Below are 27,606 nucleotides of genomic sequence, written 5' to 3'. Positions count from 1 at the left end.
CTTTTAGAAAAACCTACATATTTTATATACCCACTGTTGGGAATCTGCTTTAGCAGAAGGGTGGGACTTTCTCTCTCCAGAGGTCCCTTCCAACCCTTACGTCTCTGCGATTCCTCTTTTGTTGAGCTTCATGTTACCCCATTCCCTTCTGCACCAGTATTCTTCCCATGTTTCATCATAAAATATAAGCCTGCCACAGAAGTGCATTTTCTTTTTTCACCTTGCACTGCATTAACTGCATTTGGAATACCCTCATAATGTAAACAGCACGCACACCTGCACAAAAGGAAAAACAGTTAAACTATGTTCAGTGTAATCCAAAGAACTATAGAAATCAGTCAAACAAACAAGAGAAGTCAAAATGAAGAGCGCTAAAGTGAAATCAGCATGCCCTTAAAAGAGGGTAATAATCATTTTCCAAAGCATCTCAAAATTAATTGCTGAGAGCAAGGGGAATGGAGCACTTTCGGAATCGTGGGTTCAAAACAACATTTGCATTGTTTAGATGTACTGTTTGATCCCTTAGGGCTCATTTCCACCTCATTTCTTCATGCACCTCCTCCTCATAGCTTTTCTTTCATCCTAATGCTTCAAATCTTTGCTCCAGAGATTGAAAGACTCTGGAGTTTCCTGATGGATTTAAGACTTATGTTGATTTTTTTAATCAACAATAGAGAAAAACAATGCAGTTTTCCCTCATCTTGTTCTTGGAAACATCTGTACCATTTAATCTGAAACATTAAAAATAAACGCAAAAAATCAGGCTAAGACAGACATGGAAAATATCGCTATGAACAGTTCAAATTTGGCAAAGTTAATTCATCTGAAAATAGAGCCATAGAAAGGGATCTCTTAGGAAACCTTGAATTTAAAAGGGGAGCATTTAACGGCTTTGCATGAAATAAAAGGCTATGTAAAAGGCAGTATAGTGACTCAATGCATAAGTCACTCAAGCATAACAGCAATGCACGTATACAATTTCTGTGGACGGTATGGCCCTTCTAAGCTCAAGTGCAAGGGAAAAATCAAAGACCGTCCAGATTTCAGAAAAAAAAAAAACAGCAAAAACCAAACAGATAAGAAATGACAAAATAATGACAAATCTAGTGAAAAAGCTCAGAAATCCCATGCTGACCATTACTTTAAAAAGCAAAAGAATTCAAGGAGTGAGTCAGTTTTCAGATGCTGGCAGTAATCCTCCGATCAGTGAGAATTCCAGTCTAGAAGAAAATAATGTCCCAAACTGGCAACTCACCAGCCATGTTTATCAGCTCAGTTTTTGTCATTAAAAACCTGTAAGTAGTGACTCTCTAGCTCAAATGTTATTTCCATCCTAACAGCTGAACATCCAGCCTGGAACTCCAACATACACACAGGCTTTTCATTTAGGGTACTGAACAAAATGCATCTGCAACATATTTCAGTATCTGTCAGAACTAAACGGTTCCTTATCTTTTTGTTTATGCACAAAAGGAGATAAAAACACAGCAAACAGAAATGTAAGCCCAAAACTTGTGCCATGGGAAACCTAAGCCTGACCAACTGAAGGGTCATTCCAAAGGGACCAACTCAAAGAAATCTTCCAAAATTCAGCAGTTGATGAGGAAAAACAGAGCAGACTCGCTCACATAAAAGAAATCTACCAAGCGTCCTGAGAGATGCTGGGAACAGTGACAAACTTTAGGAAAACCCCTATGCTGTGGGAATGTTTCAGATAGGGTATTTATTATTTCTAATGCAGCCTCTGTTCTGGTGCCCAGTGCTTAGCTTAAGTAGCATGACATGTAGTCAGATAACCAGTACTGGGGAATTAAACTCCCGGTGAGATGCTCTGCATTCTTAGGATTGCAGCATCCCTAGCATACTGGGTTGATGAGTGGGTCATCTCAGAAACATGACTGCTCCCTCTGTATGCAGGAAGTGGTGAAGGAACTCACTCATGTGGAGGGAATCAAGGGCACGCAGGATGCAGTTCCCGTGCACCATCTGACTTCTGGAAGGGCAAAACTGTACTGACCCACTTCCCTCAGGAAAACAGTAAGTCTCTGACTTCCACTCCTGAAGCCATTAAGAAGCCACTCACTCCAGTTCAAGTAGTGCAGAGAAATAATTGCAGTAAGAGCCACAGGAGCAGCATTTGGCCAACACCAAATGCAAGTCAGCTACACCTAGAGGTTCAAGAAAACACAGAACCTAAACCAGAGGAAATGCATCTGCCAACATAAGCCCCACAAAGACAGGTAAGTAGAGGCCCTTAGATGTGCTAGTCATCATTCGATATGATTCTTCAGTGTTGATTAAATGTCACTGTTTCTATGCACTGCAAAAACAAGTTTTTGAGAGGAGGGTGAATTCATCTTCCTGTGTAAGCTGTGCTTGCTTGTTAACTCGTGCTGACACCTGGGCATTTGTCTGGCTCTCAGAGATAACCACTGAATCTCCCAGAATGGGAGACATCAGTAGTTTCCCTGTCGGATCATTCCACAAATACTGCTCTCTCTGTAAAAGCGTGGAAGTACTACAGATCTAATATTATGTATCTCCTTCGGTTGGGTTCCTGAAAGTCTGGTTTTGTCATAAGCCTCTGGCAGTGCACCTTGGAAAATCCAAATCAAATTTCCTCTTACTTAATTCATTACAAAAGCAAAAATCAAAACCATTGTGAAGTCCAATAGAAAGTCTTCTTAGTTCTATTCAAGTGACAGGCCTTTCCCTCACCTTATCAAGTGTGTGAAGTTTCTTTTTTATGAGATTTTTTTTTTAATCTTCATGCAAAAAAAAAAAAAAGTATTGAAGTTATTACTCCTTTAATCAGGCCATATACAGTGTCTTGCTTACAGTTCCTGGAGAACCACATGGCTCTGAAGTGGATACCGAAACAGCACTAGTGTCTGTTTTCACTTAACCCATTCTAAAGTTCCTTTTTACTTAAGCTGTGTCTGGCTTGCTTGGCATAAAACATCTTACTCACAGTACTCATCAGTGTTTTCAGCCAAACACTGAAGGTAGGGTACAGTTAGCAGGCCTGGCATCTCTGTAAGTATTCTAGGCTAGAAATCAAACTTCAGCTACTCATTTGGGGTTCAACATTTTTTTTTTCCTCCCACAAAGAACCTGACATTAGTCACTCTGTACCAAAACCCGTTCATGTGCTCAAAGCTAAATGTGGTCCAAGGAACTTAGATCATAATGCCTATAGTTTTCCCTCAGCAACTCCCCCTCTCAGATGTCACAGAATGATACGCACACTGAATTTACCCAGTGTATGGCAAACAGGTATACAGGTATTGGACCAGAGAGATTATCGCATTCCAAAGGAGAAAGGAAATAAAGATCCTACCCATGTCCTGGGCTTGCAGAAGGGCTCCAAGAGGAGTGATCTCCAGCTAGAGATCCTTCCTCCTTGGGAGTCAGCCCTTAAATGAGGTCTAGGAGGGGTGGAGCCAGGCCAGTCACTCAGGTGAAATTAAGTTCACCTGTGTCCCTGCAGCTGACTCAGCACTCACCTAAGGTGGTCAATCAGAGATTCAGGCCATGATTCAACAGCTCCCATACACCCAGGCAACAAAAACAACAAATCCAACTCCCTATGCCTTATATATGAACCAAAAAAAAAAAAAAGTAGGTGCAGTAAGATATTATGTTTGCTTGATTCTCCGCTGGAAACATGCTGGATACGTGCCTCTAAAATCCTTATGGAAAAAGAGGTTCCAAACAAAAACCAAGACACGTGGGACCATGGTTTAGGTCATTATGTCATTGTGTTAGCAGCAGTACTTTCATTACTATCTCACAAGAGTATCTTCAGGACAGGCTGTACCATAGTCAGCATACTAAATTGAGTACCACTCTAAGTATTACTATTAACCTCTGTTTTCTTTCAGACTGTGAACTCAGGACCACTGAATTGCTTCTCTGGACTATGCAAAAGATGAAAAGGAAACTTACAGGCAATGCAAACTACCCAACAGTCTAGATACGAGAAGGTCAACAAATCAAAGAGCGTTGAAAGCAGTTGCTCAAGATAAATAAATGGTTGCAGATCACAAAGGCTAGACATCCACTTTTACAATGGTGTTTTCCAAGAAAGTTCTCCACGCAAGGTGAATTCAACAGTTAACAGTCCTACTGAGATACATGAATTCTAACATTTTATTTTTAAAAGAAAACCATGCCTATCCTAAAGATGATATTCTTAGTTTCACTTTTTTTTTTTTTTTTAAGTAGGCACAAACTAGATGAGATTACATGTAATGTGCGTGTAGTTTGCAGGTATTTAGATCTTAACAAAATTAACAAATATCTAACTTATCAGGCTGCTCTCTCCTGCATGCACTGCTGCTAGATTTTGTTTGTCCTGGAAGAATACTCATTTTTGCAAATACTAAGCACAAATGCAAGAAAAGAAGACCTGAACCATTATTGACTTTGTTTCCATTATGTTTTTTAAAGATAATTAAATTATATTCCAAAATATGTTGTCACTTTGAATTAAAATGATGATAAACATTTTATTTCAAAATTTTGGAAGTATTCTCTTATTAGTAGATGATAATGTGATTGATTTAGATGGTCTCAATAAGCATCTTTGGGCTACAGTATTTTTTTAAAAGCAGTATTCTGAACATTTCCTTAAATCCACCTCAAATGGTTTGTGTAAAATTGCATGTTAAGAAAGGAGAGTTTTGCAAAGCTGGTGTAGAGGTGAATTACTCCACATGAGACCCACGCTGTTTATAGCACACTTCTTTGGATTAAGATATACAGCAGCCATTGACAATGCAGCAGTTGCCAGTAATTAGCAACTGGGCTAGCACAGCTGTCGCTATCATTTACAATGACATCTGGTGAAGCATTAGAATTCAAAAACATGAGGATGAGTGCTGGGTATCTGTGGAGTCACCTCTATGCCAATGAACAAAGCATGTGCATGGCCCAGGATGTCAACAACAGCAGCAGGGGTGGCCTTCTGCCTTCCAAAACTTCGCTGTGCCCTGCAGATAATGAAGTTGGGTGGTATTCCACCACAGGCAGACATCAGGGCTCTTCAGTAGTGTGGTAAAGTTGTGGGCAAAATCACAAAAGCTCTCTTACCTTCCATGGAGCAAATGGCTTCAGAATGGAGTCACATTTGTGAAAAACATACAATGTTCTTTCTGTCACCTTAACTGTGGGTGTAGTTGGGCATCTAAACTTAGATAGCTAAGAGGCGTCACAGCAAAATCATTGTGCATGTTCTTTACTGTAAGATGGGGCATTCTTAACACTGCATCCTGAATTGCAAGCTGGTGCACTTTGACAACCTACATAAAGAGCATGAAAGCTGTAAATGCTCATTTTCAGTTCACATACGGTGCTATCATTATGTTTAACCAAGGCAAACTAGAAAAGCCATTAAGTGGTATGAAACAGTGACAACAGTTTGAAATAGATGCTCATAAGACCTTAGAAAAGCACATGAGATTATCAGGATGTAAAAGAGGTTGAAATGCTATTGGTGTTGATATTTCTTCTCAGAGGGTATATATACCCTTAGATGTGTATTTCTGAAAGAATCCCAAAGGGAGATACTGGTAGGACTGAATATCCCTGTCCTTCCAGTTTGCTGTAGGGCTCATCAATCTAATACTGGTCAATCTTTAGCTTGTAGGTGGGATGCATAAATATCTGTGTCAAAATTAAACATTTGCTAGGAAGAAAAAGGCAAGTTCTTCACCACTGACAAACTGACTGATTTCCACGATAAAACTGACAAATACATTAACTAATCTTGGCAAATAAATACAAAGGGATGGTCTTCAATGATCAACTCGTTCAATGAAAAGTGTGAAGTCATTCAGAGATACTAGACTGTAACTTAATTTAGCTCATCTGGTACATAAATCTCCACTGCATCTCTTTCCATGAATACCAAAAAGGGATACAAAAGGTGAATTAGAAGTCTCTGCTGTTAACACATAGCCTTGTGGCTTTATATAGTATTTCTGTAAGGAACGTAAGATTTTTATCCCTCTCCAATTGCAAGTGGTAATACACACCAACATTTCCAAGTAGTTTAATCTGGAAAGGATAATGCAGCACCAGTGCCTGTTCTGTCTGTCCTTTAATCATCTCCTGAATCCTTTCCAGTGGATGCACGTAGTCTGAAATCAATCAAGCATATGAAAGGAAATAAGGGAAAACATTAGAAAAGCTGCAGAAACAATAGAGTTTTCCCTTTTCTGCAAAATGTGATGTTGGGATAGAATACTGCACCCAAACATTCAGAGGGGAGAATGGTACAGCTGACTGAGTTTGTCAGGTTTTTTGGCTTCTCCAATGTCAGATGACCTCTGTCTTTCTGCTTCCTCAAAGGTTGCCACTGGTACACTCAGCACTTTAAGGTAACTTTTCCATATACCTAACTTGGGTGATCCAGGAGTCAGTATCTCTGTGCATGTCCTTCCTACCCGTTTATTGCCATGCTCATCGTGATGGTATTGGGTAGATGCTGATGCCTATACCTGTAGTCTCCCTTTTATATCACTGCAGAAAATCAAGAGCAGTTAAGATACATATATATTGACGACTGTTTACATGTGTTGATAGTGACAGAACAAGGGGGAATGGTTTTAAACTAAGACAGGGGAGGTTTAGGTTAGATACTAGGAGAAAGTTTTTCACACAGAGGGTGGTGTCACACTGGAACAGGTTGCCCAAGGAGGCTGTGGATGCCCCATCCCTGGAGGCATCCAAAGCCAGGCTGGATGTGGCTCTGGGCAGCCTGGTCTGGTGGTTGGTGACCCTGCACATAGCAGGGGGATTGAAACTACATGATCTTTGAGGTTCTTTTCAACCCAGGCCATTCTGTGATTCTATGATAAACTGCTTCCAAGTCCTGCTGAGCACCTTTACCTCTAGCAAAGAGAGCCATTTCTGAGCCCAGTTTGGGTGCCTATTTGGGTGTCCTTGACTACTATATGGAGTATTGTGAAATTACAGTTTGTCATGTCACATACTGTCCACAGTAATGTCATAGACAAGAAAACTATAAAGTGGCTTTGGTAAATCTTTGAGCTATATATCTTTTTTTGCACTTCTCATTTGCAAGTTGGAAAAAAAAAAAGAAATCTATATGCCACCATTTATGATGTTCTCGGCAGGCCACTCAGTAGAAATCAATGAAAACAGTTGAATAATTAAGCTCATTATTCTACTTTGCTCCTCATGTGGATTATTCTCACATACCACCTTTTCCTGACTGTGCCCCATCGTCAAGGTGACGGCTCCAGCATCACTTTCCACCGACACTGAAAGATGTTAAGATGTCAGCTTTCCAGATTTTTGCAATAGCTCTTGCACATGGTTCTGGGCATGACAACAAGAAAGCTGACTTGGTGATTTGTTGTCAATTCTGAGGCAGAAGATGGAGAAACACAAAGTGCAGTTCACTCTGTGGACTGATCTAATTAGAAGACAGTATGAGCCAGCGAGGTCAAGAGTTGAAAGTTACTTTTACTAAAAAAAGGACACAAGAACAAAAGCGTCTCCAAGGTACCTATCTTCTCACATCCTTGCTTCAGTTCTTGCTCCTTTGTTCAGCTAACACCTAGGAACACCAGTTGGTTATCCAACTATACTTTCATTTGTTCATCAGTGCATATTTCTGATACCAACACTTGCTACAACAACAGGCTTAAAAACTCAAGCCTGGACTGAATTTTTGTTCCAACAGAGAGGGCCCTCCACCTGTCACTAGTCGTTAGAAAGACTAGACATACAATGTCTCTCAAGAGACTAGCCGTTCCTCGTATTCAAAACCTTTTCCCCAAAATTACTTGAATCCACTTGCAATATCTTTTCTTTGAAACTCCTCCTCTCCAGACCACCCACTGCCCTTTAGACAGTGGCATTTATCCAATAATGTGCTGAGAAAACTTTTCATGTGCTGGCTTTTCCCCATAAATATCCACCCAGATCCTGTTCTTCCACCTACTAAAGCCATTGGCAAAACTCCATATAACTTCAATGGAAGCAGAATCAGGTCGCTGATGGATAACTGCACTTCTTTCACCAAACTCTGACATTGAATATTGAGTTGGTAACCATGAGGACCATTTATTTTTCTCTACTGCATTATATCAATACTGCAAAAGTTTTGTAACTGTATAATGCTCTACGTGTCTCTAGCACTGTTTTTTGATTCCTACACAAAGTACTTGGCTTCTTCCATTTTCTTTCGATTTCAGGTTCACCTGCCAACAACCACTTGTAAGAGAAAAAAAGGACTCTTCTGGCCAAACAAAGAAGTACATTCCTGATATGATATCCAGCTGAAAACTTGAATAGGAAGTAATATACCCAACAGTTACCTGTGTCTTCCTCCAACCCTTTATACCACTAATTTTCTGTTCTCTCAACACTCCCAGGGACTAAGCACCAGTAGTTCCTTTACAGGGTGAGCTTGCTCCAAGGTATTTTATTACCTTAATCATTTATTTTATAGTTGATGAATGCAACCCGACAAAGGCATAGACAAAGAGAGAGGAAAAGGTTTGAATACAATAAGCTGCCCTGAATCTCAGTCTAGAACACGTGCTGAACTGTTTTCTGAATTACAGACACATGCAGACAGTGCACTGCTCGGTTGCCTTCCTTCACTGAGTTCTACCTACTTATTGCTAGGGGCTGCTCTGCCCACCAGAACTTCCCTGCTTTAGGCCTCTACAGTAATAGCCTTTTTCTGTAACTTACAAGCCTTTCTGTATAGTCTGACTTACATTTTGCTACAACTGGCAACCTTTGCTGGAAAGCAGGATAAAAACAGTCTTATAGGCTCAATCCTACATATCATCAAAACAGCCATCAAATAAACATTAGCAGTGAGCATAAGTCATGATAGTTATGACCTGTGCTGTGAGCTTCCATCAAAACACAGAGACTCGGGATCTGAGAGTTCTCCTCAATCCCATTCAGAGCCAGACAGTCAAAAAAAGTTAAGTTTGAATGCTTCCATGAGAGGTTTTGGTATGCTTTTAATTATCCCAAACTGCATTAATTGTGGAGAGAAAAATCAAGTTCATCTGCCATAATGGCACGATGGAAAATCTAAAAATATGATGAAAGGTATTCCAAGATTCTTGTCAGCTTGCTTAATCAAATACAAATCTTTTATTTATCAATGAATTCCCATGAATGTGTAATGACATCATTGGTACATTTCAATCTGAATTAAGATTATCCATAAAATACTTGTGAATTTGCAACATTGAGTAATTCTTACTCCTGTTTCTTATTAGTAAAATCCTGTTGCAAAACAGATAGCAGATCAGTCTGTGTTCTACCCATTTTTTCTTGGGACAGAACTATTTTCATTTATTCCATGTCCAAGTGAAGTACATTGTTTAGTCAGACAAATATCATTAACACTCCCTGCACATTTAAGTATACTTAAAGTGAAAGAATGTTTAAACATACTCCTGTAAATTGAAAAGAATTAAGAGTACATGAGATTTATTATTTTACTGATTATTTTATATTAATTACTATTTTATATGGATTTTATCTTGCAAAATAATCACCCAATGTGGTACTTTGGATTTTGGAAATAACAGCTAAAAACTCCATTTGAGATTCTAATAAAGTTCAGAACTAAACAAATCCCAAATGAAAAACAACCAGATTTTAAGAAAATTCCAATTCTGACACGTTTTGCATCCCAAGTCCATTTTGGTACAACATTCCTCAGAAGCATTAGCAGATGCACAACTGGTGAACCAAGAAATTCTACAAATGAGCTCAGAAATGCCTCACAAAGAAGTCAAGAAGTCCACGACTTTTTGATTCAGCCTCACAGTCAGCCAATTTGGCATCTCTAATAAATGAGCTTACCAAAAAGCCTGTGAGGATATAAGAAATGTTGCAGCTCACAGGCCACAAGAGCTGAGGCACTGCATCATGAGAACAGCAAAATGTTAGATGCCTTTGCTAGCTCCACAGCCTCTGTTAGATTCTGTGCAGGTATCAGAGCCCAGTTTCCTTCTTTGATAATTCAACCATAGATCTTCTCAGGCCAACCACATTCCTATTTTGGCTTCTTCAACGTTAACAGAACATAACATTTTTTAAAAATCTCATAAGTCTTATTTACTTTTTCCATTTCACCAGTCCCATTCCCCCAGGAGACCCAGAAAGAATCTTACCCCACAGTCACAACAAGAACAAAAATAATTGCACTTTTATCAGGACTTATCCCTATAGGGAAAAATCCTTTGTCACGCATTCTTTGACATCTAATCAAGACTTCTAGCTGCCTCGAGTAGCCCAGGACCTCACCCCTGTTGTTTTTATTTATAGAGAAGACAAGGGTTACTGAGAGGCTACAAAAAAAGCCCACAAGGGTGATGGAGAAACAACAGTTTGCTGAGAAAACGTGATAAATCATTTGAAGCCTGAGCTGTTTTTCCTCATGGTAGAAGGGCACCAACCACACTGCACTCAAGCAGCATCAAAAGTGGTGCCAGAGGATGTGTGATCGTGAGGAACAGGAATATGTGCTTTTCTATGCTTCAAAATGGGGTTCAAGGGTTTCAAAAGCAGAAACGCCCATGCAAACCACTGACGTGCAACTCAGCATGCCAAATGATAAATAACCATCTGAGAACTTTTTCTCAGCAAGCAGTGGACCTTTTTATGCTTTTAAATATTGTATCCAAAGCTTATAATTTCTTTAAAACTAGGCAACTGTCTTAATACAGATGATTCCACAGTGCCCATTGTGACAACATCAGCTGAGTGCCCTTTGAGAATCCAAGGGCATCCAGACGGAAGCAGTCATTTCACTTCAGTCCTTTGAGTACCTCTATCTTCCTCTCCTCTGGAGAGAAAATGGCTGAGATCGTGATTCAAGCAGAACGGCATGGATCCCAAACAGTAAGGTAATTAGTGTAGTCCAATCCCACTGTAGTACCTGCATGTTTCCAAAGCATTTCACAGCAGCGCTGCTACCTATGAAATACATCATTGTGGTTTTACACAGCCAACACTATGCGAAGAACTTTTTGCCCATACAAATGTCACTCTATCACATCACTAAAGGAAAATGAATGGGGTATGCGACTGGCAGTGTACGGGAAAGAAACAGCTGGATGTCATATGGTGAGATGTAAAATGCCTGGACCACACCACTGCAGGCATAAAGTCATTTCAACAGGACTACATCCTATCAACCCCTAAGCCTTTGCCAGACACCACAAAGGAAATTAATAACATTATAAAGCAAAAAAAAGTGAAAAACACAAACCACATTCCTTGCAGCATTTTGATCCTCAGCAACTTAACGACAGACTGTTTCTTGTAAAATGGGGTCCCTGTTAGTGATGTTAATGTGACTTATAAATGACTTTTATACAGTATGATGATAGGCTGCAAAAAAGCTCAAGAACAGACATCAGCACTCAGGAGATTATGAGGGAAGTATAGATGCTAGCCTGTTGTGGAGTGAAAAGAAGTTGGCTACTCAGCTTCAGTAGTTCACAAAGTAACTTCAACACTAAAGACAGTAGAGAAGAAAATCAGCTCTACACGAAGAACTGAAGTTTATAACCAGTGAGTAAGCAGTGTTTTCCAATATGATTTTGTCAGCCTGCATAGATGAGAACAAACGTCATCAGTGCAGGTGAATTCTGGCATTCTATTAATGATGAACTCTGAGTTCCACAAGACTAATATTTTTCGTCTGTTCACAGACTATACATACCTTCAATGCCACAAAACAGGTTAAGGACACTATACCGACCTGTAACTTGGTCACACAGTGTTTGAAATAACCAGTGCTATATATTTTCATTACTCCCACTGTGATAGCTGCCTGAGTCACACAGCTCCACCTTGTTGTCTGAACAGATAACCCTTCCACACAAACGTGTGCAAATCTGAACATTTCTGCTGAGAATTTTGATAGACACGTTTGCTCACAGTTCATTACACTCTTCAGTACTGCCCCTGCAGAAGTTCTTGCTTCATATGAGTAGCGGTGAGAACTAGCAGGGGGCATCACGACTTCTGTGTCGTATTTTGGATTCCTTTTAAACAAAAATATTAGGAATACTTGTACTACTGTCTATTCATACCCCTAAGGAAATGTGATTCCTGGGGAATTAGGAGGAATCACCACATTATAATTCTACTTACTGAACTATTTAAATGCTCTCTAATCTGTCTTTTCCAAATTCTTCTGTAACATGCTTTCATCTTTCAGGAAATTATAAACCTACACGCCCATAAGTGGATTTTCAAGCAGAGTTCATACGTGAAAGAAATAAAGAAACTGCCTGCCTTTTTACTTACTTTACAGGAGGACTCTACATGAGCAGAATTTATTTTTCAATGTCATGTGGAGTATCTTTACATGATCTTTTTACATAGCTTAATTTCACTGCTACTATTTAATGTTGAAGAGTTTAGAGAAAAGAAGAAATATATTCTAACAAAATATAACACCACGTTCAGTAAAACACTAATAGATATGATGCTGCATAATTATGTAACACAGTGCAGTATTTTTTTAGTAAAAAAGAAGTAACAAATTAAAGCAAATGTGGGCATTTGTATTGCTTCTTCAAATCAACCCAAAATTCAACATTACCTTTCTGTACATCATTGGGAAATTACTAATGACTGCTGCTGGTTGGTGGACCAGAAGGTCTTCCACTCAAATTATAAAAATCTCCGTGAATAGGAATGGAGAAACAACTGCTTTGCATTGCACAGGAAATTTTTAAAATATTAGACTGAAACAGTTTGTCTTTTTTTTTTCTTGTTTACTTTCTTTTCTTTGGAAGAAAAACTGGAAAGAAAAAATAATTTCCTTCGCAGAGAAGATTTCATTTGACCATTGACAGCACGCTGCATTCTAGAACACTCGTGTGAAAAGTAAAGCAACAACAAAATGGAGAACATGATTCTTTTTTTTTTTTTTTTTTAATCTCAGAGCCCCAAAGTCTCCTCATTGGGTTTGTCCACATTCCTCAAGTCTAGTCATTAATCTCCACTTATCTCTCTTCTTGCTGAATGCCAAAATGTAAACGGAGCGTTTAATTTGACCTACCAAAAATGTCATTTATTCGCATTGGGCAGAAATAGAAAATTGAGTTTGGATCTGACTTTTCAAATATTTAGCTATCAAACTGAAAATCAGTCATTAGCACAGTTCTCCGTGGAGAAAATTTGGGCTGAAGTTAGTATTTTTATTTAACAGAGTAGCCTACTTTGTGAGGATTTACATTGGGAACATATACATACTATAAATACACATGCACTATATTTGTAGAAGAGCAGAAAGATCATCTATCTACAAAGAATAACAAAATATTCCAATTTTCAAGAAAAAGACCCTATTAAATCATACGCTTGAATCTTAATCTGAGAGAAACGTTCCCCTTTCAGACAAGAAAATGCTTTTAGAATGATAAGAACAAAAGTTACTTTCCTGAATGACCAAAGCTGAACACACAGCTGGACTGCTGAAAGTCTTCTATTTTCTTTAATTTCAGTTTTGTAATATCACAGGTAACAAATCATCATTAATTTGACAGTCTGGCTTTCTGTAGGTTTCATTTAACATGCTGGCGTGCTGTCTTTGACTCAGGAGTTACAATAAATTATAACAAAGCCTCCAAATTCAAACAAGTTTCCTTGACATTATCAAATCTTGGCGTGTTTTTAAAAATCTGCTTACCAGTTTCAAATGGCCAATTGACTTGACTTCCCCTATCACTGTATTCTTCAGAGTTCACACTCCTGGCATGACTTTGCAGGATATGATTTAGAGGTTTCACTCCTATGAACTCACACAGTCTTTGGAAAGGGCAAATAACTCTCACATCTTAAGACTACAGATAGAGAAGAAATGTTGAAGTATGTTACAGCAACAGACGTATAGCTAAACTCAAACGTTTCATGTTGGTATGTGATTCCTTTGTTGCATCGAAGAGCTCTGCACCCCGTAATGCCATATCTTATCAACATTTCGTATTAAAGTTCTCTTTAGTTTTTTGTCACATAGAAGTATTTTCTAGGTTATCTGTCCTCCAAATTAACTCCAGCTTTCTGCCACCATCCAGGTAGCTATCCAAACCTGTTCTCTGAAAACAACAACGCATGTATCACTCTTCTTTCAGCCAAGAATTAAGAAGATGCCTGACTCGATTCCTCTCTAAACTGTTCATCTTTTTGTTTAGAGCTAATTTTCTCCAGAGAAGACATTCTTCTGGCACTGCTTTCTTTTTTTCAGCATCAAGCCAACACAGAGCTGAATATTGAGTTCAATTCCCTGTCACCGCTGACAAGAGAACTCCAAGAGAGAATTCTTGCCTGTGCTCAGCCTATTTCTTTCCCTGACATTACCCAGCTTTGGGACATTTGTCTCTCAGATACAGGCAGACTCCAGGTTTATCTCGTCTTGTAGACAGCCAGGAACTTCTCAGGCCTTTTTCACTAGAGCAGCCCTCTCACTACCTAACATTTGCTATGATAACCTAATGAGGGAATAAAAAAGAAACAGGAGGGTCTCAAGCAAAGGAAAGGTGCGATATTATCAATGTGTAGAAATACCCGAGGGAAAGAAGTCAAAAAGATGGAACCATACCCTTCTCAGAGGTGCACACTGACAGAACAAGAACTGATGAGCACAAATTGAAATTAAAAAGTTCCATTTAAATCTAAAAACAATCTTTTTCACTATAAGAACAGTCAAATGTTGGAACAGGTGCTGAGAGAGGTTCTAGATTTGGGGACCTCTCTGGAGGTCCAACATCAGCTACCTTGTACAACTCTCTGATCCTGGGACAAAAACGAGTAGAAGGAGACGCAGGTACAGGAAGGGATAGATGATATCTAGAAAGAGAATAAATGAGAACATACATTGGGCCCACATGAACCTAATGAGGTTCAACAAGGCCAAGTGCAAGGTGTTGCTCTTGGATTGAGGCAATCCCAGGTGCATGTAGAGACTGGGAGAACTCATTGAGAGCAGCCCTGGGGAGAAGGATGTTCTGAGTGATGTGAAACTGGGCATGAGCCAGCAGTGTGGGCTTGCACCCTGGAAGGCCAACTGCCTGGGCTGCATCAAAAGTGGGGCAGCCAGCAGGATGTGGGAGGTGATTATTTCCCTCTACTCTGCTCTTGTGAGGTCCCATCTAGAGCACTGCATCCAGGCCCTGCACCCTCAGCACGAGACAGACATGGAGCTGTTGGAGTAGGTCCAGAAGAGGGCCACAAAGATGGAGGGCTGGAGCACCTCTTCTACAAAGACAGGCTGAGCTGGGCTTGTTTAATTTGGAGAAGGCTCCAGGGGCACCACACTGGGGCCTTCCAGTACTTGAGGGGGCTTACGAACCAGAGGAAGATAGACTTTTTGCATGATCTGATAGTGATAGGACAAGGGATAATGGCTTTAGAGTAAAAGAGGGGAGATTTAGATGTTAGGCAGAACTTCTTTACTCAGAGGGTGATGAGGCACTGGCACAGGCTGCCCAGAGAAGCTGTGGATGCCCCCTCATTGAGGTGCTCAATGCAAGGCTGGATGAGGGCTTGTGCAGCCTGACCTGGCAGCTCTGCCCACGGCAGGAGGTTGGAACAAGATGATCTTTAAGGTCCCTTCCAACACAATCTATTCTATGATTCTGATTCAATGATCCTAATGATTTAAGTGATGCAAGATGAAGGATGAAAATACACTTCATGTAGTTGGAGAGAGAAAAATAAAAATAAAAAGGAGTAATGCTGAGGCAAAATGCCGAGAGAAGCATGGTGAGGAAACCTAGCAGGCAAGTCTAGAAGCCTGAGATACCAATGTTTATTCATCTATTTATATGTTTAAGCCAGTATTTTCCCTGAACTACTATCTCAGCCTGGTGGGCTATAACGTTTTATTTGGGCACTCCTTATACTACTAGTCAGTGGGTGACAACCCAAACATCAGCTATATAGATGCTAAGCAACGCAGTGAGCTGATTTATTGGTGTGGAATTGGCATGAAAGAAATGCCAAATTCCAGAAATCACAATCTGAAAGACTGAACACATTCTGTCCCTTTCTTCTGACTGACCTAACCCTTATTTCCCCACTCCTACTCCTCTTCCTACTAACTCTGGCAAGGAGGTAACACAGCCACCATTGTGCTTTGCTGTACAGAGAACAGCCTATCCAGAAGGACAGGAAAGCTTTGATCCTACACAGCTATTCTCAACCAGGTACAGCAGTGCCAGTATCTAACACAGAGCTCTCCTTAGCCATCACCAAAAAGCCCTTCTTCCTTCCTGAGCAGTTTCTGAAATCTCCAGTTTGTGAAAGCTCAGATTGATCCAGGAAAAAGATGGCATGTGAAGAGATGAGGAACGTCTGTTTCCAGATGAGAAAGGGAGTAATCCAGACAGCTAAATTAGTACAGATAGGTTTGAGTCGGCAGTGCTGGTAAAAGAACAGCGGGAGAGTTACCAAGGTATTAGAGGGAGCTGACAAGACAGCAGGAGGTAAAAAAGCAGCTACTAGTTGATCACCTTTTTTTTCCAGATCCAGGTAGGCCTGGATTTTATTTAATGCAGCTAATGGGGATTTTTTCTGTCTTCCAGAGGGTATTTGTTTAACTCAAAACATAGGCATATGGGAATGATTTCCACTCAGTTCATCATCAGCAGAACCAGAATGGCAGGTGATCATAGAGATGGGCTGAGAAGTTTGGGAAGAATAAAAGGCAGCATATGCTTGTGTGAAATATTCTGTTTATTCATTCCCATTTATACTGAAACTACATTTTAAAAGCATGCTCACAGTATACGTTTCTCACTGATCTAACACTACTTTCAGGTATAGATGGTCATTCAGCAGTATCGCTGGCCCTAAACGAGCTCTTACTCAGTGGCTGACTTAACATCCAGCACATAACCTCAGAGAATGCAATTTCCACCTAGACAATGGCCAGATAGAGCATATACCATGCCGGAAAGAGAGACTTAGCACTTGTTTCATAGTATTTCTCATCTCCTGATACTGGAGAGCTCTTGGAGAGAAAGTATTATCACAACCCCATTTTTCAGTGAGGGAAAATGAGGCGGCAATAAGCTGAGCTACTGAAGCAACCCAAAAAAAGAGCAAGTTGGAGGAAGAGTAAGCAGTAGGACTCAGATCTCCTGATCTCAGGCTGTAGTCTCCCGCACTTCCTTTGGCAGCTTAAATCTTTTAACTTCTCTACATATGTTGCCGAGCACCACTCAAGGTTTGTAAGCTTTTGATGGGTTAATTAGCACTGAAGCATTTTTTTCTTCTGTGGTCTAGACATAGAAATATCCACATTTTGTTTCCCTTGAAAGGCAGCCCATCCTGGAAAATGTACTTGATCACCCATTTCCATGTTTTTCTAAGGCCAGATGGGGCTAAACATGATTTGAAGATTTTTTTTCTTTTCCTTTCTTTAATGTTTCTTTTCCTTTCTTTCACCGACTAGCAGCTTGTTTGTTTTCTTTTGAGGATGATGCCAACTGTAAAATAAAAAATGCAATTTCCAAGGTGGAGAAATTAGAGAATGATGGATTTGCTGTTGCCAAGAAGAAATAATAATTCCTGGACCTAACAAATAAGTCTGAAAATAAAGAAGGGATTATTAAATGTTATATAATTTCAACAGCTTCAACGCCGAAAGAGCTTTCAAGAGACTGCCCTCATTTCTTTTTAACACCCTGGAGACCATAGCCCATATTCTACACTTAGTCATGCTGCTGTAAATTTGTGGCCCTCCACCTAAATTACCTCAGATGTCCTGGATGTAGCAAAACAGGGTCTCCCTCTTGTCCTCTGCTCTTCTCTTCTAAGTGTATGCGTGCATGCAAATATTGCATTAAAGGCCTGGGCCTCAGCCAGACAGCATAGAACTAGATTTCAATTTTCCCATGTGGTAGAAGATTCAAATTTAGTGAGTCGTGCCTGTAAATTGAGTGGTCCAAGTTCACACACAGTTAAATACTGAATCCAATCAAGTCCTTCATTTTAATGCCACCACTATCCTATTTGCTTCTAAATGTATTTTCAAGTGCAAAACCAAATTTTCAACACATTCCTGAAGTAGTTTCTCCAATATACATACAATAAATGCAGAACTAAGTTTGAAAAAAAAAAAAGTGTCACTGGCACTCAGTTGGGAATATCTGTGCAACCCTTTCCCAGTGTTCCCATTTGAAACATCCCCAGTTGGTAAACGGTGCATGCCACACCACACAACTTTACATCCTCTTCATCCTACGTTATACGTCAGTGTACCTGCTCTAAGCAGTCACTTTGCCAATACTCAGAAAAGCACTGGCCATCTGAATGTCAAAACTGGTTGACCAAGAAAATTAGCATCTAGCAGAGGTGGGGTTTTTAATTTCACAGATCAGCTATGCACTTGTTGACACAAACTTTGCAGGAGCAATAGTACAGTGTGCTCCGGATTTATTAGTAAGATTTTTATCTTTTTATGTCAAATGTAGGTTACTGCATATAGCAATCAAATAATGTACTGCCAGAAACAAATGACTTCCATGCGCTAGAATAAGAACGTACAATATTAGGATTCTTTCCAAATATTATTGCCTTGGGCACTCCATTCATATTTATTGGACATAAACACTGTATTGTGTTTCTACTGAAGTCAAGTTTATGAATGCTGACACACAGTAGTGACATCTACATTCTTGAACAGGACTTGGAAAAAAACTCTGTTTCAAGCAGTAAAGCAAGTGTCGATGTGATAAATTTTTAGGAAAACATACTATTTCACCCCTAAAATAGAAGGATAAGTGCTTGGAACAATCCTTCTTCATCTGCCAAGGCTTAATTCCAGTTCTTTGCTAGCATTACTGCCACGACTACACTGGTGTAAAACTACAGTAATGAAGTCCCAAATCAAGCCAAAGGGGTTACCCAGCAATGAAAAGAGTATAATTTAATGATCTGCATCCTTATCTCAAAGATACCCCAGCCCCCCACCCCTTCCCCTCAAACCAGACTCCTCTTCTGTCCTACCAAAAAATACCTAACTAAGAATGTTAAGATCAAAGACCACCTGGAAATGGCTGATATTTCAGGTGAGGACATTTTTCATGTCTCTGACTGTTGCCAGAATTATCCACATGTGAGCCAGAAAACCTGGGTTATAATTTGGTTCTTAGCTGGCCTGACGTAGATGATTTCACATCTTTGCTTTTCCCTCTTCTCTATTTTTTTCTCTCCTACCTCCTCTTTCATTTACTAAGATTACATTTCTTTACTTAGGAACACACACCATTTAGCATAATGAGCTCCAGTCTCATGTGCTTTAACCAATGGCATAGCACAAACCATGTTAAGGCTTTATTTACAGATCCACTTTCCTACTCTATTTCAGTTGGTGCTGGTTTTATTTTTTTCCTTCTTCTTTTCTTCTGTATATCTGGTGTTGTTCTATAGTTATCTGAACAAAATCCATCCTGCTGAGAATAACAAACTAAACATAACAAAACAACAACTTAGATTACTACTCATAGTGTTATAAACATTAATACTCTGCAGGAAAATAAAGGTTTGGATTTCTGTTAGGATTGCTATGTCATGGTAGAAGAAAAATCAGAAAAGTTAATGCATTTCACAGGTAGTTGCCTGCTGAGAGTAGAGTAATATTGAGAATCTGGTATTGGTATCACCATGGTACCTGAATGTATTTACTTAAGTGCTATTTAACATTCTCCACGATGTGCAGAGCCATCTGAAGACTTTTCTGAACTGTCAGGGAGTACCAAGACTGATGCTTCTTCATAAGGAAGGAGAGCCAGGAGCTATGGTGATAGAAAGGCAAGCAGGCACAACATCCTCACCAACAAGGAGTGCAGTCCTATAGCATTCAAGGAGGGGAAGAATCACAGAACCATAGAACTGCAGGGGTTGGAAGGGATCTCTGGAGATCATCTTGTCCAATCCTCCTGCTAAGCAGGTTCCCTGCAGTAGGCTACACAGGAAAGCTTCCAGGAGGGTTTTGAGTATCTCCAGAGAAGGAGACTCCACAGCCTCTCTGGGCAGCCTGTGCCAGTGCTCTGTAGTCCCTAAACCAGTACTTTCCTTACGTTTATATAGAACTTCCTGTGTTCCAATTTGTGCCCACTGCCCCTTGTTTTGTCACTGGACATCGCTGAAAGGAGCCTGGCCCCATCCACTCAGCTCCCACCCATTAGATATTTGTAAGCATTACAGTCATCTCAGTATTCTCTCCTCCAGGCTGAACAGTCCCAGGTCGCTCAGCTTTTCCTTGTAATGGAGATGTTCCAGGTCCCTCAGCATCTTTCCAGCCCTCCGCTGGAAAAAAACTCTCTCCAGTAGTGCCTTGCCTTTCTTGAACTGAGGAGCTCAAAACTGGACAGAGTTATCCACATCTGGCCTCATGAGGCAGAGTAAAGGGTGAAGATCACCTCCCTCAGCCTCCTGGTCATGTTCTTTTTATGCACCCCCAAGATAGCATTGGCCTTCTTGGCCATAAGGGCACACTGCTCGCTCATGGCCAACCTGCTGTCCACCAGGACACCCAGGTCCTTCTCTGCAGAGCTCCCGCTCTCCAGTGGGTGAGCCCCTAACCTGTATTGATGCATGTGGTTACTCCACCCCAGGTCTCCTACTCAAACAGGAACCCATAACAAAATAACAACTTAGATTACTAGACATAGTCTTGACAAACCCCAAGGTCCAAAAAATGCTGTATAGAGATGTTTTGAATATTTCAGTTAAATTCAGGCAGGTCTTTTCAGAGCCCATGCAAAAGGTGATTTCTTGGAGGTTTACAACCTGTACTCAGCGTTGAGTAAAACAAGTCATGTTGACGTACAGCTTTTCTTCAGTGCTTTCAGCCTCATTGTCCCAGAAAAGGCTACACCTGTACCTTAAGGCATTGGCACTCCAGAGCTTTTAAAGGAAAAGTTTACCCCAGCTTTTTAAACATGGTCAGAACCAACATATTTTCCCCTAGTCTTATTTTTGGAAATGGCTGAACTGAGTTTTCCAAAACAATCAGCCTTGGGCAGACAACTGACATGGAAATTTTCAGCCTAAATGTGCACATATGACAAAGTTATAAAACAAGGTGTATTATTATGGGAAGAACGGGGTCAGACAGGTACTGCTACCAACCATACCTTTGATATGGATGAGTGACACAGCTATCTTAGTGTAGGTTATCAAGGAATTTCTGCAGTAATCTATTCACTTTGCAAAATATTCATCTTCTTGGCCAAAGTGTTTAAATCTTGCCAGTGAGCCTTTTTTTCCCCTCCATTTTGCATAAACTACAACCAAGTCCTAGCTAGTGCCCACTGTTTTACCCCACTTCGGGTAGCCTCCCTCTTGCTAACTCTGACATTATGTGTTCTGAATATGACCTGACGCCATTTTGAAAGACGAAATTGAGATTAGGAAACTTGTTCTATCATTTCATCTTCAGTGAAATCAAAAATATCAGATAACTCACTGCCATTTTTCTCTCAGATTATGACATTTTATAGATAGGAAGTTAATTTTCTATCAGTTTGGTTTTGTTTCATCTCTCTACCCCACAATCCTGTACCAATGAATTTTTATTGGAAAAACCCTCAGCATTTCATCAAATTGCCCCAAAATAGCCTGCATAAAACACTGTACTATCCCAAGAACACATTCTCTGAAATAGTGTGAACACAGTAATTTAGTATGAGACTGGGGCATGACAGGTAAGGTACACTTAGAAACTTTCTACAACATACAGCAAATGAAACAACCAAAACTAATGCGTGAGGGTACATATGTGGTTAGAGAGTCCTCCTCTACTTTGGGAGACAAGTTTCCAGGCTGCAGAAATGAGAGAAATCTGAGATAAATCCCAGTTGACAGCAACTTGTCTCTGTGCTGTGTATAACAATAAGATTTCTGTGCCACCCTACATCACACCACTCTGCATTTTCCGCACTATCCAAGTTTTCCATGCTGTATTTGTGCATATACAACCAAGGGACAACTGAAGTCACTTAAGTCAGGTGCCTAGACTTGGCTGATTGCATAGGCTTACTCTCTAGTCAAGGAAGGGAGACAAAGCCCACAGGGAAATTCATCTGATCTCAGCATAGATAGCAAAGGTAAGCGGGATAATTGTCTTCTCGGGAACTGCTGATCTTCCTCTGCTGACAACAGAAAAAGCCCATACAAGGAGCTAGACTAATTGCTATATTTTAAGACAGATAAAACAAATTGTTCCCAGCATGTCAGCATCCACAAACACACACTATAGAAACCTTCTTGATCTACTCTTAGGCTTAAATCCTGCAGTATTGATGGTCAGAATACATCCAGCTTTCTAACATATTCTGAAAGATGTTTATAAGCCAATGATTTTGTTTTCCAGGAACATCTTTACTGTAGCTTAGAGTGGAATCAAACTAATACTGTGCAGTAAGAGGCAGAAACATTTATTTTGGCTCCAAAATATGAAATTTAGCTCATTCAGCATTCAGAGACATTGGCAAGAGAAATGGCATAGCAAAAGCTCTTATTTTTTAAAGTGTCAGCCCCACCTGACACAATGGAAAATATTAAAGATTTTCCTTGTACCTATGAGTTTAGAACAGGAATGCTACAAAGTTCAGGAATGATTTAATAGAATCTGAGATGTGAATTTAAGTAGTACCATTAAAATGATAGAGCTTGATAAAGAATACAATAATGTGCAATCAATTGCTTTTGCAGGAAAAAAATCTCTTGTCAACGACATTACTGTGCCTACATATCTGCCAGTGTCGTTTTCAAAACTCGCTGAGATTCTTGCTGAAGAAATGGTTGCATTTAGTATTCCTTTCTTACTTTATCTAGCAAATATAAAAATAGGAATACTCCCTATGAGACAAGCTCCCACTTTTTATTTAGTTGGACAATTCAGGCATAAGGAAGAGAGTTTGCCATGGTAACCCAGCCAGCTGCAAATGTCAGCTGTTCTCAATTTCATGGCTGAGCATCTTGTAGAGAGCTCTCTCCCCTTCTCTGCAGTGTTCCTATCCACATCATTCACAATCTTGGTTCAAAATCTCATTGCTGGGTTTTTTTTTTTTCCCCCTCTACTAGCATCATCCTTCACTGCTCCGCTCCACATGGCCTCTTCAAGCCTCAGCCTTTGTCTTTTGGATCTTCCCCTGAATCTCACTGAAATATTCTTCCCCCTTCCTTGCACTGAATTGCTTGTGGCAGTTCTGTCCCTTCACTAGGTTGAGTAGGAGTGCTCACTTCCTGCAGACTCCAAATTGCTGTACAGGGACTCAACTTCTACTATTATATGCAGTCTTGCTTGCAAAACATCTTCAGTTCTTTGACATTCTGAAAGGCAACCACAAACCTGCCTCTGTCTTCCCAAACTGTGAAGATCTTGGAGGCTTCATATACCATTGATGAGTCCCTTGCTGTCTTTTTAAGACACGTAAACTACCCCGTTTACAATGAAATAAAGATGTATTTTTAAAACTTTTACTTTTGAAAAGCATCAAGTTTCCATTGGGTAGCAGATTATACTTTCCAAAGCAGAATACTGCTCTCAGCACTCTTGCACAACACATTTTTCCTGCATGCCTGTTCTTTTTCCTCTATACGTCCACATACAATCCAATTTTTAATATTCATGGTATGCATGGTAATATTATATCATATTATTTCAGGAATACAGACTACGCTAGCTTTGGATAACAGTCATCATATAATAGGTAACTGCTTAGTAGAAGAAAAAAACATTTTCCAGTTCCTAACCTACTCCTGCCTCCTAAGGTTGATCACACAACACCAGATCAGGCTCCATATTACTGAAGCGGCTGATCATCTACTAAGTACAACTCTGGGACAGTTGTATGGCTTAGAGACCATCTTTAATGTTGTAAGTTGATAACAGACTATTTTTTGTCAGATGTTTTCATTAAACAGGAGCTGCACTGCAAGCTTTGCTGGGCAATAGGAGGCAGGAAGAATAGCTTGTGTAACAAGGAGCAGGAGCAGCACATGTTTTGTATTCAGCCCTTTGACTCAACAGCAGTGTCAAATGGCCCTGCTGGGAGCCACATCCAGAACTCTTTGGCCAGAAAGAATAGCGAGTAGAGTGCCAACGTTTGCAAAGGTGAAGAGAGAACAGAGGGGACTCTCAGAGACCTGAGTCTGTAGAGAAATATCCTGTACTGAGGGAGAACAAATGACCCTCTAGGTCCTAAGAACTGTACCAGTGTTCAGGCTGAGAAGGGTTGAGAGAAGTAACATAAACAACAGCAGAACTCTTTTGCAGATGGAAAATTAAGCTAATATCTCTCACTTTGGATCAAACCACATCCTATTTTCAGGATCGTTGAGTGTAGCCACATTAGACATGCATCTGGCCTAGGGTGCTTGTCCAAGCCCAGCAGTGCCATAGCAGACATACAGTTTAGTTCAAAGAAACTGCTATGCTCCAGATTTCTTCTATTATTAAATGAAAGAAAAAAAAAGCATCATATGACAGCTCAGAGTGTCCAGAGAAGACTTAAATGCACAAAACCCCTTTTAGTCTCATACAGACTTGATCTTTAATCACCTAGATTCTTGAAATCCTATGTTCATCCTGAAAGGTATCAGGGAAGCAGATCACAGACCAAGCAATGGCAAAGTGCCTCTGTGTAGCTCTGTATGCCTTCCCTTGTCTTGTTCTTGAGAATAAATGCCAATAATGTCTCATTTTGCTTTTTTCATTTCCTTCTTTTGCCTCAAAGGTCAAGCTTCCCCTCTCTAATGGACTTGGAGCTGCCTGTGAACCCTGAATCCTCTGCCTGATTTATTGTGATGTTGACTGCATCATATGCAATGAAAAGGAAAATGGGACTATTGTTCTTCACTATACACCTGAGATTTAGGGCAAAGGCCTTTCTTTTTTTTTCCCAGGAGATAAGCAGTCCTGACAGCAAGAGCAGGAACCCCAGGATTCAAGAATCTTTCAAGAATTAAACTCAAGAGAAAGTGGGACAGAGATTTGGTTTTGAGACTGAGAAATCAGAGTCTTCTATATGATAAATTACAGAGAGGAAGACCTATTAGGATGCCAGGGAAGAGACAGTAAAAGCCAAGTCAGGCTCTTGGAAAAGTGAACTATGTACAAACCTAGTGCAATTTTAAAGGTCTGTTTATCTAATGTTATGCTTTGGTCCAGTTAGAGGTAAACAGCAGTTTTGCCTAGGCAGACTGCCCTCCTTATTCACAGTCACAAGTTCACTCGCCCGAGAGAAAACCAACAGCCAACAGATAAATGTGAGAACCTGCTGGGTGAGCCCAATTGATAGACAGGCTGCTTTTTTTGTGACAATATTCCAAAAAAGATGGAGGCGTGAGGCCTTGTACATGCCTACCGGGAGTATGTGCAGAGAAATCCTGACAGGAATGTGCCTCTCATCCTTGAATTTACCAAGCTTTTCCTACACTGTTAAACTGATGGCAAAACATTCAGAACCATAGGAAATGATCCTACACTAACGAGCTCTAACTGTTGCATGCTCAAACTACTGCTTCCAAGAAATAAAACCTAATAGACAAATGTGTATTTAGACACTCAGATACTTAAGTTCCTCCTCCTGTTATCCTAACGCCTACTTCAGAGGTCACCGTTGCTTGTATGGGTGAGCCACACTTCTGATACTGAAATGCCAGCTTTCCTCGTCTCACAGCAGAAAAGGCCCTATGAAATCAAGGACTGCAGTTTTTTTTTTAATGTGATTGCTCCTGTGCTAATACAAATCCCAGTGTGTGCGAACTCAAACAAATGAGTACATCTGCAAACAGCAGATGGACAGTCATGGACAGCTGCATTTGCAAAACAGACCCCAGAGTCACCATAAAGCTCCCTGCTTCTAGTAATGTATTTACTGACTTGCAATTAAACAGAATAATTTACAGAGCATGGAAGCTCAGCCTGCACTCTGCAAATCGTAAGAGGCTTTTACTTTATTATAAATTGCTGACAGCACCAGGGAGGCTGGACATACAAACAGATGCTCCTGCTGTGACTCAGTGACACTTGCTAAGTTTCTGCTACCAGTGAGTTTGTTCCTACGTTGTAAATAGTAGGAATTTAGTTATCAGCTCTGATGCTGTATGTGACATAATTTGAGTCCCTTCAGAGCTGCATTAACTCTACAGGACAGCAGAAGCAAATGGCAGTAAAAGGTTGTGTTGCTTTTTTTTTTCCCCACTATGCCTTTGATAAACACAAGCTAAAGCTCTGCTGAATAAAATGGAGCTGCTGTTTTTGTGTTTCAAAGTAGAATCACAATAGAAAAGGTTGCTACGGAAATGAAGGAAGGAAGCCAAAAGAAAATTGTGTTTTCTTTTTTCCTTCAAATGGACAAGTTTTGAAGTGGTTATATAATATTTAAGTTACTGGATACTGAATGCTACTCTGTTCAAGAATAAATGATTCACATATGTGGGATGATTCAGCCAAATTTACATTCTGTGAATAAATGTTTATTTATGAAATTACACATGCCACACAATCGAAATGAAGCAGGGACAGGCTACGACAGCTCTCCTAGGATACGTATGATCCTGAATCCTTCACAGAGCTACTAAACTGGCAGATATATATTCAACAGGTAGCTCAACTCAAAACCTGTTGCTCATGACAGTGTTCCTGATTCATCCTCAGCAGGCCATGCGCCCACCGGGCGGCCCTCCAGAGATGGCACACTAAGAAAAGTTTTTCAGACACCAGGGAAACACCGTAAGGTAGTAAAAAAAAAAAAAAAAAGAACAGGATAGCTGTTGAACAAAGTCATCTTGTAGCTCACCAGCTACCAATCTGCAGTCTGAAAGGGCAGTGTTGTAGTCAAGAACAGAACGAAAAGCAACGATTAACAACTTCAGTATTGTCGACGCAACTGCAACCTCCTTAAACTTTCAAAGAAACGGCTTTCTAAACTGCTGGAGAGGTTGAATAAGTTTCTCAGCATGAAGGCTCCAAGAAAAAATTTCTTCAACTTTGGCTTGCACGTGTATATCTTTGAAACTTGAGGACAGAGCCACATATGAAAAATACGTGGATTGTACTGAAACTTTCTGCACTTGAACTTCACGTTATATAACGCGTTAACTTACAGCTTACCGTGGGGTATTCCTCAGGCATCTTCATATATGAAGCAGAGGAGCTGTTTTATATTAAACAACCAAGCGGTATTACCTTTCAATCACCTTCCCCTTTCCTTTTCAGGTAAGAAAGCAGATACTGACTAAACAATTTGCCCAGAGCTAAGAAAAACAGCTGACATACGGAAGGCTACAATCCTGCTTACAGCAGAGCTATATCCTGTTTCAGATGCTGACTCCCTTCTCACCAGATCCTTGTGATTTTCCCAAACTTGTTTTCCCACCTGTGAAAAGGCTGTAACAACCAGCCCAAAGGAATGCCTGCTAACTGTGGGATTTGTACAGCTGTATGATAACCGAGCTGGAAACTGAATTTAGGAGGCTTTGTCCCAAAACTTGTGCCTGTTCTTGTGAGATTCCTAATTGAATACATCACAGGCACCAAAACTCGCAGCTTTCCTAAGTGTT

General features: G+C 40.2%; 1 protein-coding gene and 1 long non-coding RNA gene across 3 annotated transcripts in view; one reads left to right on the top strand and one right to left on the bottom strand.

Moving 5' to 3' along the window:
* DCBLD2 (discoidin, CUB and LCCL domain containing 2) overlaps nucleotides 1-27,606 on the bottom strand; it is a 310,431-nt gene that overhangs the window by 163,075 nt on the left and 119,750 nt on the right. The window lies entirely within an intron of this gene.
* Nucleotides 2,037-7,592, top strand: LOC107054902. The gene is made up of 3 exons (XR_001469728.3): nucleotides 2,037-2,240; nucleotides 3,885-4,103; nucleotides 7,259-7,592. It is a non-coding gene; the product is annotated as an uncharacterized LOC107054902 (long non-coding RNA).

Source organism: Gallus gallus, chromosome 1 (assembly GCF_016699485.2).
Source record: "Gallus gallus isolate bGalGal1 chromosome 1, bGalGal1.mat.broiler.GRCg7b, whole genome shotgun sequence".
Taxonomy (NCBI): domain Eukaryota; kingdom Metazoa; phylum Chordata; class Aves; order Galliformes; family Phasianidae; genus Gallus; species Gallus gallus.
Note: the sequence above shows the minus strand (reverse complement) of the source record. Positions and strands in the feature narration are given on the sequence as shown.